Consider the following 16,487-nt stretch of genomic DNA (forward strand, 5'->3'; position numbering starts at 1 on the left):
GAATCAGTAACTACAGTTATCACAAACTTGGCTAAGTCATGACTGAAGTGAGCAGATACTGTATGAACACAATGACCACTCAGCCTACCGTGTGTACAGTATAACCTCAAGTAAACCCGGCCACGTTAATCCCATCCCTGATGGGATAAGAGTGTGTGAGCGTCCTCACGTTCAGTCTGGTATTAAACTTCTGTTTATCCAGGGAAGGTTCACCAAAGCTCTCTCTCAACAGAAACACCCAGATACACTCACAGTGACACCGTCCAATACAACCGGTCTTTACCTTGGTCAGTATATATGTACAGTGCTGTCATAACGCCACAGTCTTCTGTTGTTTAAAACTGACGTCACTGTGTGGGGGAACCTAAAGCTTTGCTTGTACTCCACAGATGGCATGTGAGCTACAAGCAAGCACAAAGGCGTTTATGCTCCACGTGGTGTTCATTGTAGGGGTGTAAGAAAATATTGATATACTTGAGTAACGTAATATTATGTTGTGCGATACTGTATCGATTCTCCAAAACGCTATCATTTTTAATTAACCTCCTTAAAATCTGACAGCTGCTGTCGGGCCCGGACGCTATTCTATCTTTCGGAGGTTGTAGCGGCTCAGTTTTAAAGCTAGAATGGAGATACTGGCATCATATGAAACTATAAAACCTGATGAATCCATCGGTACCAACCATGTCATAGCTAGTCGAGAGAGAGGTTAAATAACGCTCCAAAATTACACTAAATTTTGGAGAGGAAAAACTGACGTGGCGATTTTCACAGGGGTCACTTGACCTCTGACCTCCAGATCAGTGAATGTAAATGGGTTCTATGGGTACCCACAAGTCTCCCCTTTACAGACATGCCCACTTTATGATAATCACATGCACTTTTTTGCATGCAGTATAAATGTGTTATTTTTTGCCAATTCTAAAATGTTTTATTTCTGGTGTGTTCTTTATACTACGACAGTTTTCCTAAAATTAATATATCGCCTTGCTTACAGTATGGCAATATATCGCAATATATTGAATTGTTACCCAGTATCATGGCACGTATCGTATCGCCCTAGTTCGTTGCACTATTCTGCCAGGTTGAAAGTTTTAATATCCTTTAAAACATATAATTCTTCTGGCAAAGTATTTACTCAATTGTAGATTTCTAAGATCTCCTCCTTTAAAGCATTTAAATTGGCCGTCTTTCTAATTCATTATTTTACTTCTTCATTTAAGTTATTTGTCTTTATCTTATTGTGGCAGTCATGTCTGAAAGGCGCCACGCCCGCCGCGGGCACAGAATTACAAAAATTCAGAGGTTCTCTTATTTCCCACCCTTTCCATCTCTCAGTTCTGTCACCTTTTCCATTTCCTTTTTCCTCATTTCACCCTGTTGTTTATCCCTATTTTGATGGCATTAGTATTACATGCTGATAATTAATTATTGAATTGCTGCATTTCCACACTTATTTCACAAAAAAATGCATTAAAGGTATTCTTCTAAAAGCCTTTATCAGATAGAAGATAGACTGCTCATTCAAATGAAAGCGTGATGTTCAGTTTGCTGTATTATATTAGTGTTATTATTATCAGGGGAATGTTAACAGTATATGCAGCGTTTTACACTAACATCCTCTTCAGCTCCTCTCTGACTGCTCAGATATTAATCTCTAAGTGGTCTTCTGGGAATTTGACCACATCTCGTGTCTGCTGTTATCGATAAGGCTCTCATAACGGAGTAAAAACGCTCTGACAAACACCACACCAAGTCATTTATCTATATCCACACAGGCCTCATATCAGCTGCTTCATGAGAACACTTATGATCATTAAAGAGCTGCGAGAGAGAGAGATAATGGACAGACAAGCAGATAAATGATGAGCGAGAATGTGAATATCAAACATTTCTTGGTTTAAAATGTGATGATTTTCTTGCTTTTCATTGTTTCAAATCATTGCAAATGACATCAGCTACCTTTAGGGATTCCTGGCTCTTTGTTTGACATATCTGATGTGCATCTCTCTTTATTTTTGCTATCTTATAGACTAAACGATGAACTGCAATAAATAAAAGGAGAGAGTAAAGCAGCCCTACAGGTAGTAGAAAAACTCATAAACTGACTAATGTCGGGTCCACACTACACAGAATCATCTGATTCTGGGTCTGATTCCTCCCTACAATCGTCAGCAAAGCCCTGATTGTTTGATGGATCTAAAGATGATCTTTCCAGATGTTCCTCTGGCTCTGAAGTCCATCCTGCATCGATTTCACATTGTAAATTTTAAACATGTCTTGTGGGAAACAACAATAGCCAATAGAGAACCAAGGCCTGCAAATATGAGGAAAATCTCTATATTGCGATGACGATACGACTTTCGATAAATAAACAAATATTGAAGTGTGCATATTAGCTATACGTATATATACATATATTATATTATATAACTAAGCTAAATTTTGTTTCTAGAGCAGCAAACGTAACCTTTACAACAGCAAAGTCACCATATAAACTCTTTAATATCTCACTGGAAACAATCTAAAATGTTAATAAAATAAATCGGACATGAAAATGAAGTGAAGCTTAGAAAGACACAGATCAGTCTGTAGCATGACGTGTTTGAGTTAATATGCTGCCATTGCCACACGTCCTGTGTGAAAACAATATATTGTGCAGCCCTAAAAACAATCAAACGATGATGGTAAAAATAATGATTAGTTACAGCCCAGTTATAATAGTAAAATAAAAATGAGGCTTCACAGAAAAACGAAACACTGAGACAAACAGTGATTGTTGATTGTAAGAGTGTGCGGCTCATTCATTGAGATCAGGTTACAAACACACACACACACACACACCATTCCTGCCTAGAAATCAATAGATGGTAATGAAACCTCAACAGACTCCATAAACACAGCTGCCACACACACACACACACACGCAGGCCAAGAAACAAACCACTATTTACTCACTCAAACCTTTCGCCATTCACACATTAAAATGCTCCTCGTCTGGTTCCAGACATCCGAATCACCGCCCACTTCAAGAATAACTGAGCCAATCGGAGCTTTATATTAGATTAACAACAGGAACGTCTACTTCCTGTGCCGGGGCCAAGAAATGGTGTGTGTGGATGAGATAAAAGCATCTGTACAGGTTGTCATGTGTCAGTTTACAGGTGTGATTTAGGAGTAACAACATCCCACATGATGACAGGAAAAAAGCCCCAAATCACAGTGTTATGTATAATTTGGTAGGGCTGGGATGATTCACCGATCTCCTGATTCGATACCATCGCGATACTGGAGTGCTGATTAGATATGTATTGTGATATTTAAGTATTGTGATTTATGTTAACTTTTTTAACACTAGACCATGAAGGGAAAAAGTTGAGTGATCCACTTCTAGGGACTTTTACTTTGGAAAATCTCTAAATGAATCCAGTAAAAATGTTTGATTTTCAGCATGTATGTAGTCAGAGATGTCCTGAAGTCAAATAGATCAGGATCATTGTCAGGAATTATTTATTACATTTTTTATCCAGCACCCCAAAAATCAAAGAATAAAGACATTTCCCTCACAGATTAGTGGGATTTTCTTTTTAATCTATAAAGGCCATGTAATGTTTTATACTTCTGGTGAATATAATCCATTAATCTGATTTCCATAGATGTATTTTGTATATACAGTTCCCTTTGTTAACGCCTTATTTTGAAAAGCGGACGTAGTCCCACATGTCTACTTCCTCTAACTTCTCCAAGGTGGTCTCTAGCTCTCCCGTCAGCTCCGTTCTCTTTATCCATCCATGGTCAGCTCCATCGGGGCCGTTTCAATGCAGAGAACATAATGTCAGTATCTGGGTGCTCTACAGTTGCAGCGTCGGCCCATTTGACACAGAGACGAGAGCGACGGCCGGCTCCACCGCCACGTTACTGCGATACGATAATGTTTCCTGCCCGTGACAGAGTTAGCATGCAGCTCTAGCCATGATGTCTAGCTCTGCTTTTCCTGTCAATGTGTGAAACCCAAAGTGTTTCCATCCTTTACTGGATGTGTAGTGTTTACCACGCTGGATTTAACATGGGAGGGTGCAGGTCGTATCCACGCTGACCCTCCAACGTTTTATACTTTCTCGTTTCGGCTCGCTGCGGTTTGTTTTGGTTGACGGATACATATACACGGATATATATGACGTCACGTTACTCAGACTACCACAATAAAAGCGGTAACTTCCTTCTACCTCCACAGAGACTCAAATGAAGAAAATATATAGATTCTGGCATTAAAAAATCTATTTCAAAATCGTAAAAACAAAAATTGTGATACATAGGTGAATGGATTTTTTTTTTTTTCACTCTTAGTACTTGGATAGCTGAGCATAACAAAATAAAAGGGAGGGCCAACATTCCTCGGATACATTTACAAACACACCTCTCCACACACAGCCGGCTTTCCCATCAGGACAGGGACGCTGTCCAATCCAATTCATTAGCTAATGTCCAATCGGCTGTCTGTCAGCATTTGTGCTTGAGCTTTCTCAATGGACACACGCACACACACACACACACGCTAACAGTGCAGGAGAATTCATTACAGTAATGACCTGGACTCTGCTAACCTACACTGATGTAGTCTGTATATACTACAATAGAAAGAGTGCAGTCAACAGTCACTGTGACAGTATTCATTTTATATAGCGTTTACTTTTTTTTATATAACTAGATATTTGTGTTTATTATTTATATACATTTTATTCTATATACATTTTTTTTACATGTAAATTTTCTATTCATTTTTCTTTATTATTTCAATCATTACTTTGAATGTATCTTATATTCTTATATTTTCATTTACTCATTATTATAATTATTATTATGTAGTTGAAGTATATTTCATACAAGGATAGATTCATTATCTATAATATATCCTTACCGGCTTTTCTTTCTATAATTATTAATTTCTTATGTTATTATATTTTATTTTTCTGGTTTCAATATTTGTTTTAAAAACAACAAAAAAATATTTTTGAAACACGTTGGAATTGACTTATAAAATAAGCCCTTTTCTAATAAAAAGAAATCTTATGCGATGATGATCATTGACGGTTTTCTAATTTTCTACTTGAATAATCAACTAAAAAAAATGATTCATCGCGTCTATTCTTCACTTCAGCTGATCCGTGATGTCTGCAGTCCAAGTTATTTTAAATATTTATTCAAAATTCACAAATGAAAAACATATTTGGAAGTTGTCATTTCAACCAGATTGAATACCCAAAACAGCTGGGAGGACCTGAGCAGAGAAAATGAATGACAACACATCATCTCATATATCTATCATAAATAGCAACAGCTGAGATACCCTTCAGCAAGGCACTAAATGTCTAACGGAGGTTGTACCAGCAGCTCAGGTGTGACTGTGAAACCAGCTCTGCTAAAAATAAAGTTATATTCTAATCTAGACAGTCATGAGACAAACTGTGTCTGAAGATAATTAACAAGTTAGATGTGAAACTCTTACATCACAGCTTTGCTTGTCACACTATTAAGGAAGTTAAAAACCCCCATGATGCACCAGAACAAAGTGATGAAGATGGACCGACAAAGTCAGACAGAGGTGCAGACAGCTGGGTCAGGGAGACAGAGGTGGAGACAGCTGGGTCAGGGAGACAGAGGTGGAGTAACAGACAGAAAGAAGGGATTGGTTCAGGGTGAAGTCAGAGAGAGGAGAAGAGAAAGTGAAGGTGAATATTTAACAGCCTCATGTGACTTGCGATCACAGGACTGTTACACCATCCTGTCTAGAGTTCGCGCTCATGACAAGACTCGTGACCTGAGGCCAACCGCAGGCCTCGCCGCTCATTCAGAAGTTTTCCTTCAGGGGATCTGTGAGTTTCTCTGATTAGGAAGGTGACAAACACTTTTTATATCTATGGATACACGTGGCGGTCGTCGCTCTCCTCTCCGTGGTCAAATGGGCCGACGCTACAACTGTAGAGCACCCAGATACTGACATTTGTGTTCTCTGCATTGAAACGGCCCCGATGGAGCTGACCATGGATGGATAAAGAGAACGGAGCTGACGGGAGAGCTAGAGACCACCTTGGAGAAGTTAGAGGAAGTAGACACGTGGGACTACGTCCGCTTTTCAAAATAAGGTGTTAAAGGGAACTGTATATACAAAATACATCTATGGAAATCAGATTGATGGATTATATTCACCAGAAGTATAAAACATTACATGTCCCTTATAAATTAAAAAGAAAATACCGGTAATTTGTGAGGGAAATGTCTTTATTCTTTGATTTTTGGGTTGTTGGATAATAAATAATTCCTGACAATGATCCTGATCTATTTGACTTCAGGACATCTCTGACTACATACATGCCGAAAATCAAACATTTATACGGTATTAATTCAAATATTTTCCAAAGTAAATGTCCCGAGAAGTGTATGATTCAACTTTTTGAATCTCTGGTCTTTCTCTGAGAATGAGAATCAATCAACCATAATAATAATAATAACAATACATTTTATTTAGTGGCGCCTTTCTGGACACCCAAGGACACCTTACAAGAATCAAGTTAAACATAGACAGATAAAACAATATAAAAACAACAGGACATGACAGAGACATATGTGCAGACACATAGGATGAAGTAGTTCAGTGAAGCTCAGTTCCAGCAGCCGTTGGTCTACAACTCTTCTGAATCTAATGTCAGAGACTGAATATGAACCCTGTCAGCCGTCTATGTGGGGATACAAATATCACTAAAGTAGGACTCCCAGCTGGGGGATAATTTTAGGTTTTCAAGGGTCACAGCAGAGACACTGTGACAGGAAACTGTCACAGTGGACCACAGCCAATCTAAGCTACGCGAGTTAAGAAGAGGCACAATAAATGTGGTGAATCCTAATTAATAGGATTTGCCCATTATCGGTCAGAAAAAGGGTACATCATTGTTGGGGTCATTTTACAAGCAAAAACTTTAAACTTTCTTTGCTTGTCAAATGTGAGGATTTGAAGTTTTTCTCTGTTTTATGTCATTGCAAAATAAATATTGCACAAAACAAGACATTAGAAGACGTCACCATGGGCTCTGTGGAAGTGTGATGACATTTTATAGACTAGTGAAAATAGTTGTTAGTTCCTATTATAAATTACTGTTTATTATGTTTATAATAATAAATGACCAATGTACTGAACCACGTTTAGTTCCCAGTGTAGCTGCAGCGATAATCTCCCTCTCTGACCTACTACTGGTCTGTTATCTAGGTGTAACCTGATTTGATGTGACCGGCTTTTATATGAGTCACTGATGACTGATCGTACCAGAGCTCGTACTGATGACGTCATCCACCGTCACCCGTTCCCATCAACACTTACACAGACCAGCTGATTCAGAATAATAATAATATGATTGGGTAAAATGTTTCCTGTGAAATACAACTGACTCAGATATTAAATGTTAAGAGATAACTTGCTGGAAAGGACCACTCCTAAAAATGTATGTAATTTAAGGCTGGGCAATATGACGGTATTATATATATATCGTCAAACCATATAAAAACGTCTATCATATATATTTTTCTATATCGTCTCTATCGCGATATAGGCTAGGCCTATATTTATTTATTTTTTCTCTATAATTTCATTTAAAACTGTTATGTTTGGATAGATAGATCTATAGATAGATGTACTTTATTGATCCCAAATTGGGGAATTCTTGTGTTACAGCAGCAGGTTATCCAGGCAATGCACCGGAACAATAAATATACATATCAACCCTAGAGATAATATCTATAGTATACACAATATAAAGAATATACTATAAATGGTATAAACTACAACTAGCTGAAAAAATATAACATAAAAAAATATATATACAATAGGAAAGTGTTTAAGTTGCATTTTTTGTTATAAAATTAAATTAAATGAGGTAGGAAACCAATGTGCAAATTCCACATGTGCAAGATTATTACAGGACGACAACAGAAAGGAGTGTGGTTGAGTTTGGTAATTCACACAGGAGTATAGACATTATTTATTTATTGATTTATCAGAAAACATGCTATGTTGTGATATATATCGTTATCAAAGATATGAAATGACCTATATCGTGATAGAAGATTTTTGCCACATTGCCAAGTTCTACAATTTATGTATCATTTAAGCACTTAATGAATGAAAACATCATGCATTTAAACAGGTGATGACTAATCAGGCCTCTGAATTCAGAAGGCTGTTAATATACTTGAGGCTGGAAATGACCCTGATATGATGTCATTCTCTAAAAAGGCTTGTACAGTATCTGAACCGGACAACGATAACCATTATGAGACTGTGTACTCTGGCATTTGAGTACTACAGATACATACTTTCTCTGGTGAGGTCAACATCCAGTAATTTTGAAAGAGTCTTAATACAAATACAAGGACAAGTTATGTCATTGCATTCACCAGCATCATTTATCCAGGACAACCTCAAGTATCAGCACTTCAGTAAAGTATGCAGCTGCTGCTACGTGCTGATCAGAGCATTCATTAATTAGTTATACGTGTTATTTTCAGTCGTAGAAACTGTTTCATGAATGTGTGCAAATGATCTGAGAGAGTCTACAGAGAGGCATATAAGAAATTCATCCTCTCCGCTAACTATATAAAGACAGAGGAGAAAATGTTCTTCACAGAAGATTTTTTATTACTGCAGGTTTATCTTAACACAGTGCTGGTCATAAGATCTAAAAATAGACAAACTGCTTTTCAGCTTCTGAATGACTGCACTGTATCAGCTCTTATACAGATATCCACAGGATATCCACTCCATGCTAATGCTTGTGGTTTTTAATTCTTCTTTTATTCTCCTGCCTGTTTGACAGTTATATTAAGTGACACACTCCCAGGAGAAATAATCACAAAAAAATAAATAATCTACAGTCAATGCCATTATGGGTGTAAGAAAATATCACAAATATTGAATATTGCAATATAGAGTGCAACAGGAATGAGTCCTAAAACCCAGAAATGAGTTAGCATTTTATCACTTCCTGTTCCCTCGTCGGAAGTCAATGGGTTTTAGTCTGATGACTGAAATAAGGTCTGTGGTTAATACAAGATGAAGAGATTTTCAGAGCTGGACACCGTGGCTAAAGCTGCATGCTAACTCTGTCACGGACAGGAAACGTTATCATATGGCGGTAACGTTGCGGTGGAGTCGGCCGTCGCTCTCGTCTCCGTGGTCAAATGGGCCGACGCTACAACTGTAGAGCACCCATATACTGACATTTGTGTTCTCTGCATTGAAACGGCCCTGATGGAGCTGACCATGGATGGATAAAGTTTTTACTGGGTTCATTTAGATATTTTCCAAAGTAAAAGCCCTTAGAAGTGTTTGATTCAACTTTTTCCCATGGCCTAGTGTTAAAAACGTTAACAAAAATCACAAAAAAATCGCAATATAATAATCATTACAACAATACATATCGAGTCGGCATCCTAATATCGTGATAGTACCGAATCGGGAGATGGGTGAATCGTCCCAGCCCTACAACAAAGCAACTTAAAATTCAGAATGGGGACAAATGCATTATATTTTTATCATTTCTGATCATACATGGCTATGGCTGGAGCTTGTTATGGAAAAAGGCTTTAAATATCTGTGCTCAGAATCACATTTGGGAGAGAAAAGGTGAAATATTTGATGTATTTCCTACTCAGGGAAACATGTCCCCATGACCTATAGTACAGGACCGAGCTGCTGCCTGCAATCTGATTAAAAAGATTACAATTGCAGTTAATGATAAAACCAAAGTGGCTGTCCAGAGCCAAAACTCTATATAATAAAGTTTCCACGATTAAATCTTTATAACATCTTCTGCCATAAACATGCACTCACTGTGGCACACACCCACGCAGTGTGTGATCCCACCTGCCACTCCACATACACATCACATGAGGACAGAAAAAGACAGCAGCTCTGCTCCAGCTATGTCTGATCCACACCAACAATAGGAACTGCCCCGTTGAGAACCACACAATGGAAATGATTTAGACTACTTAGCTATAGATTCTTAAATAGCCTGGCTATGTCTGCTGACATGCTATTAAATCAACTAGTAGTGGAAGTCCCACCTGTCTCTCCAAAGACACATTCAGACTACAAATCCGGATTTATCCTGTGATGTCTTTCTCACTGTTTCACTGTGAATCTGTCACGTTAAAACCCAGAATAATGTGAATCCTGCCCTCACACAGTAACGGACAGCAGGTTCGTGACTGGCAGCCGAACTAGAATATACCGGCTCGGCTCTGCTCGGGAATCAACCCGCAGTTAAAGCGGATAATCTCTCCAGGAGATGCAGCAGCCCAGCTTCTCTCTCTCTGGGCCATACTGACACTGAACTAACAATACATCTGTGCAATATTAATACACTGAATGTGAAATACATTTGTCTGTACAATATATCCTTGATGCAATATACACCTCAAGTGCAACTACCTTTGTTTACATTTTATTTATTACATCTAGTCTACCTATTATTACATCTACTCTACCTCCTATTTTACAAGTGCAATTCCCTCTGTTGACATTACATCTATTTTATATTTTATACTTCTAGTATAACACTTCTGTTTATATTAATTCATTACATCTACTCTACCTGTTTTATTTGCTTTATAACTGTGTGTTTTAACCTGTTATATGTTTTATCTGCCTCGTTTAGTCTTCTGAAGTATTTGTTTTAAAGCTCTGACCAGAAGCTGCAACTGTGACTCTCAATAAAGCTTTCTATTCTATTCCATCAGAGGAACACACACAGCATCCATGTTGGTTAGCCTAGCCTGTTAGCCTAGCCTGTTAGCATGTAGCTCGCTAACTAATCCACTGACTAGTGTTAGCTGTTAGCTCGGAGGCTAGTTAACTGTTAGCTTCTCTTACCGTGTTTCAGTGCAGCTTCTCTTCACTTTCAAATGAAGCGTAGCTCGTTTTTGTCTTTAGAATATTCGCATCCCAGTTCTGCTTTGCTTTCCGCCGCTAAACCATTCAACCAGACGGTGGTAGTAGACGGTAGACGGTAGTAGACGGTAGAGGAGCCGGGGAGCTAACGGCTACACCGGGACGAAGCGAGCTGTCAGTCCGAACAGAGAGGAGCCGAGCTGAGCCGAACGGAGCCGAACGGAGCCGAACGGAGCCGAGCGGAGCCGAGTTGAGCCGAGCGGAAACCCTCCTGCCACTCACACAGGCGCGCTCACGATATAACAGGAAGTCACTGAAAAATATAAATAAAATGTTTAAACTTCTTTAAGTTTATAACATGAAAAATGTGAAGTTACAAGCTAAAAATTAAATAAAATGTTCAACTTTTTTAAGGTTAATTGACAAAAAAATGTAAAGTTCAAGTTTCAAGTTCAAGTTTAGTTTATTGATCACATACACATTGAGATGGCAGTGAGATTCTTTGTTCCTGTTTGTTACTCTCTCATCCTTGTATAAAAAAAATAATAAAGTTACAAGCTAAAAATGAAATACAAAAATGAAATAAAATGTTCAACTTCTTTAAGTTGATAACAAGAAAAATGTAAAGTTACAAGCTAAAAATTAAATAAAATGTTCAACTTCTCTAAGTTTAGTTGATAACAAATTTAAAGTTACAAGCTAAAAGTTAAATACAAAAAGTAAATTAAATGTTCAACTTCTTCAAGTTTAGTTGATAAAAAATGTAAAGTTACAAGCTAAAAATTTAATAAAATGTTCAACTTCTTTAAGTTTAGTTAACAAGAAAAATGTAAAGTTACAAGCTAAAAATGGAATACAGAAATTAAATAAATGTTCACTTCAACTCCTGTTAGTTTAGTTAACAACAAAAATGTAAAGTTACAGGCTAAAAATTAAATACAAAAATGTAATTAAATGTTCAACTTCTTTAAGTTGATAACAAGAAAAATGTAAAGTTACAAGCTAAAAATTAAATATAAAGAAATAAATTAAATGTTCAAGTTTTTTAAGTTTAGTTGACAAAAAAAATTAAAATTACAATCTAAAAATGGAATACAGAAATTAAATAAATGTTCACTTCAACTCCTTTTAGTTTAGTTAACAAAAATGTAAAGTTACAAGCTAAAAATTAAATACAAAAATTTAATTAAATGTTCAACTTCTTTAAGTTTATAACAAGAAAAATGTAAAATTACAATCTAAAAATGGAATACATAAATTAAATAAATGTTCACTTCAACTCCTTTTAGTTTAGTTAACAACAAAAATGTAAAGTTACAAGCTAAAAATTAAATACAAAAATGAAATCAAATGTTCAACTTCTTCAAGTTTAGTTGACAAAAAAATTTACATTTACAAGCTAAAAATGAAATAAAAAATAAATTAAATGTTCAACTGTTTTAAGCTTAGTTAACAAATAAATATAAAGTTACAAGCTAAAAATGGATGCAAAAATGACATTGAACGTTCAACTTTAAGTTTATAACACTAAAAATGTAAAGTTACTAGCTAAAAATGGATTAAAAAAATGCAATAAAATGCCTTTTTTTGGGGGGAGAGTTGCTTCTTTGGGGCTTGTTTCTGTAGACCTGGTAGCTTGTTTCTCTCGCGAGATATGGCAACACTGTTATTCTCGTTGTCGCCTACAACAGGAAGTTCGTTACTCTGTGAGTTGCTAGTGATCAGTGATCAGTGATCAGTTATCGACGTTACGCAGAGAACAGTTGCTGTTAAACTCTTCCAACACAACTTCAGGTATTTAAACAAGACTCATTTTATACTTTTGCTTCTCATAAAGCTGCTCCTACTCAACGCTGTCTGTTATTTCTAACTTTTGAATGTTTTTCCAGCTGGATAAACTGACTTTGGCCTTAGTCACGGGCTAACGTTAGCATTGACAACTAGCATGACACAGCCAAGGCCTATAGAAGGAGGCTGGGACACGCGTCATTAATACGTCATAGCTAGGGGGTACCACACATGCGTAGTAGAATCTGCTCTACACTCGCCGAGATTGAGCCAATCAAAATGCAGATTCAGTTCCAATGCGCATGCGTCATACCCTTTATTCCAGACCCGTGACCCAGCCTCCTTCCATAGGCCTTGACTAGCTGGCTGACGGCTACTTGTGTTAGCTTCGCTTTGTAAAGTATTAGTGAGACAAAGGAACAGCTCAGCCTCCTGAACCTGCTGATCAGACAGCAGATATAGATAGTTACCAGCACATATCACGTTTCAAGTGTTATATTACATGAAATAACTGCAAGAATTAACAATACAAATAACTAACCTACTGTCAGTGGTGGAAGAAGTACTCTGTTAAAGTACCAATACTACCATGTAGAAGTACTACCATGTAGAAGTACCACCATGTAGAAGTACCACCATGTAGAAGTACTACCATGTAGAAGTACCACCATGTAGAAGTACTACCATGTAGAAGTAACACCATGTAGAAGTACCACCATGTAGAAGTAACACCATGTAGAAGTACCACCATGTAGAAGTACTACCATGTAGAAGTACCACCATGTAGAAGTACTACCATGTAGAAGTACTACCATGTAGAAGTACCACCATCTAGAAGTACCACCATGTAGAAGTACCACCATGTAGAAGTACTACCATGTAGAAGTACCAATACTACCATGTAGAAGTACTACCATGTAGAAGTACCACCATGTAGAAGTAACACCATGTAGAAGTACTACCATGTAGAAGTACCACCATGTAGAAGTAACACCATGTAGAAGTACCACCATGTAGAAGTACCACCATGTAGAAGTACTACCATGTAGAAGTACCACCATGTAGAAGTACTACCATGTAGAAGTACTACCATGTAGAAGTACCACCATGTAGAAGTAACACCATGTAGAAGTACCACCATGTAGAAGTACTACCATGTAGAAGTACCACCATGTAGAAGTACTACCATGTAGAAGTACCACCATGTAGAAGTACTACCATGTAGAAGTACCAATACTACCATGTAGAAGTACCACCATGTAGAAGTACTACCATGTAGAAGTACTACTATGTAGAAGTACCAATACTACCATGTAGAAGTAGTAATACTACCATGTAGAAGTACTACCATGTGGTAATACTACCATGTAGAAGTACTACCATGTAGTAATACTACCATGTAGAAATACTACCATGTAGAAGTACTACCATGTAGAAGTACTACCATGTAGTAATACTACCATGTAGAAATACTACCATGTAGAAGTACTACCATGTAGTAATACTACCATGTAGCAATACTACCATGTAGAAGTAGTAATACTACCATGTAAAAGTACCAATACTACCATGTAGAAGTACTACCATGTAGAAGTACCAATACTACCATGTAGAAGTACTACCATGTAAAAGTACCAATACTACCATGTAGAAGTACTACCATGTAGAAGTACCAATACTACCATGTAAAAGTACCAATACTACCATGTAGAAGTACCAAAACTACCATGTAGAAGTAGTAATACTACCATGTAGAAGTACCAATACTACCATGTAGAAGTACCACATGTAAAAGTAATAATACTACCATGTAGAAGTACCAATACTACCATGTACAAGTACCAATACTACCATGTAGAAGTACTCTGTTGCAAGTAAAAAGTCGTGCATTCAAAATTTAAGTAAAAGTACAAAAGTATCACCAAAATGAAAAGTACTCATTATGCACAATGGACCATTTTTATACAGCGTTATTGTATTGTAATTATTGATGCATTCATGTGTACATTACTTTAAAGGTGGAGTACATTGATAGATAAAGACACTGCTAGCTCGTGAATTCCCCCCAGAGATCAATATCTTAACCTATAATACATCATCATTTATTTCTTTATTATATTTTGCATTAAAATGAATCTGAAAAGTAACTAAAGTTATCAAATAAACGTAGTGGAGTAAAAAAAAGTACAACATTGTTCCTGAATTGTAATGGAAAGTATAAAGTAGCAGAAAGTACTCAAAGTACCTCAAAATTGTACTTCAGAACAGTACTTGAGTAAACATACTTAGTTATTTTTCCACCACTGCATAAAGTCCAGTACCTAACCTTATCTCATTGAGTTCAGATTGAAAAATTAGTTAATGGTATTTCTTTAAGTAACTTATTTATCAAATATGTCCAGATATTCTGGTTCAATACAATAGAAATAGAAATGGTCCCACAGCACTAAATACTCCAACTTCTGTCCCCACCTCTGTGTAGTGTTGTTACTCATATCAATAATAATCCACAGTATTTCTGTAATCCTGACCCCTTTTTTCTTTTCCTCCAGTATTCAGGCTTGTTTACAAAGAGGTCCAAAGATGTCGTCAGGCGCTCTCTTTCCGAGCCTGGTGAGCGGCTCCAGGGGAAGCTCCAGCAAGTACCTGGTGGAGTTTCGTGCCGGGAAAATGAGCTTGAAGGGAAACGTAGTGACACCGGACAAACGCAAGGGCTCGGTGTACATCCAGCAGTCCGACGACTCCCTGATTCACTTCTGCTGGAAGGACAGGACCAGTGCAAATGTGGATGATGTGAGTAACTTCAATCACTTCTGTTTGGAAAGAGACATAACCGGTTGCTCGGCGTACTTAACCGTAAGGCGAAAAACATGTGGGGTACTCGTGGAAAACGGGGGAAAAATTATATTAAAAAGCGTTTATTATAGTGGCTAAATCATTATAAAAGCCGACATGTTTCAACCACTGTATTGTGTGAATTGTGACCACATTTTGTACTGAGTTTGTGCACTTTACAGTTAAAAAAATACATTTCTCACTGTTCTCTGGTGGACAAACAATGTAATAGAAACACTGTTTCTAATATAACTCAACCTAATTTATTTATTTAGCAAGTTCTTTTATCCATGCTCCAACTGAATATACTTTAAGTGATCAGTGATTCTAGTGGGAGTGAAATTTGTAAATCTAATCATGCTTGTGCTTTGTTGTTCATGTGATAATTTTAGGTCTGTGGCTTGGTAGAATTTAAGACTAACATGTCAACCCCTTTAACCAAAAAGATCCTTAAGTAAGCCAATAAATCAGTCAACTAGAACTTGTACCTAATGGTGCAGTAATACAGTAAACAACAGGGTTCACATCAAAATCATCAGCAAAGACAGCTGGTGTGATCACACTGTTTGAAAAAGCGTGACAGAAGTTGTGACTATTTTCAGACACATTCCACAAATACCACAAAGAAAAGGAGGCCAGTGGAAAGACTGTCAAAGACTGTCGCCGCAGTTTGTCATTTTGCCCTTTTTTTTATTCATTCTGTATTTGTACATACAAGCGTTTGTCACACAAGCAACGCTGACACAATGAATCCTAATTTAGCCAGGCGTCCACAGAGCAAGCAAGGTGACTTTATGTCAGAGCTGCAGGGATGTTTCCAGGGATGTTTCTGTTTCTGTTTCTTTCTCTTTCTCTCTCTCTTTCTCTCTTTCTCTCTTTCTTTCTCTCTCTCTTTCTCTCTTTCTCTCTTTCTTTCTTTTTC

The 16,487-nt window shown here is 37.2% G+C and overlaps 2 protein-coding genes across 2 annotated transcripts in view; one reads left to right on the forward strand and one right to left on the reverse strand.

Annotated features, from left to right (window-relative positions):
* The window catches only part of dnajc5ab (DnaJ (Hsp40) homolog, subfamily C, member 5ab), a 30,007-nt gene extending 18,832 nt beyond the window's left edge, over nt 1-11,175 (reverse strand). The window contains exon 1 of the mRNA XM_074645188.1: nt 10,925-11,175. The gene's annotated coding sequence lies outside the window, so the exon portion shown is untranslated. The remainder of the gene's footprint in view (nt 1-10,924) is intronic.
* ptk6b (PTK6 protein tyrosine kinase 6b) overlaps nt 1-16,487 on the forward strand; it is a 171,597-nt gene that overhangs the window by 137,306 nt on the left and 17,804 nt on the right. The window lies entirely within an intron of this gene.

The sequence above is a fragment of the Sebastes fasciatus genome, chromosome 8 (genome assembly GCF_043250625.1).
Source record: "Sebastes fasciatus isolate fSebFas1 chromosome 8, fSebFas1.pri, whole genome shotgun sequence".
Lineage (NCBI taxonomy): Eukaryota > Metazoa > Chordata > Actinopteri > Perciformes > Sebastidae > Sebastes > Sebastes fasciatus.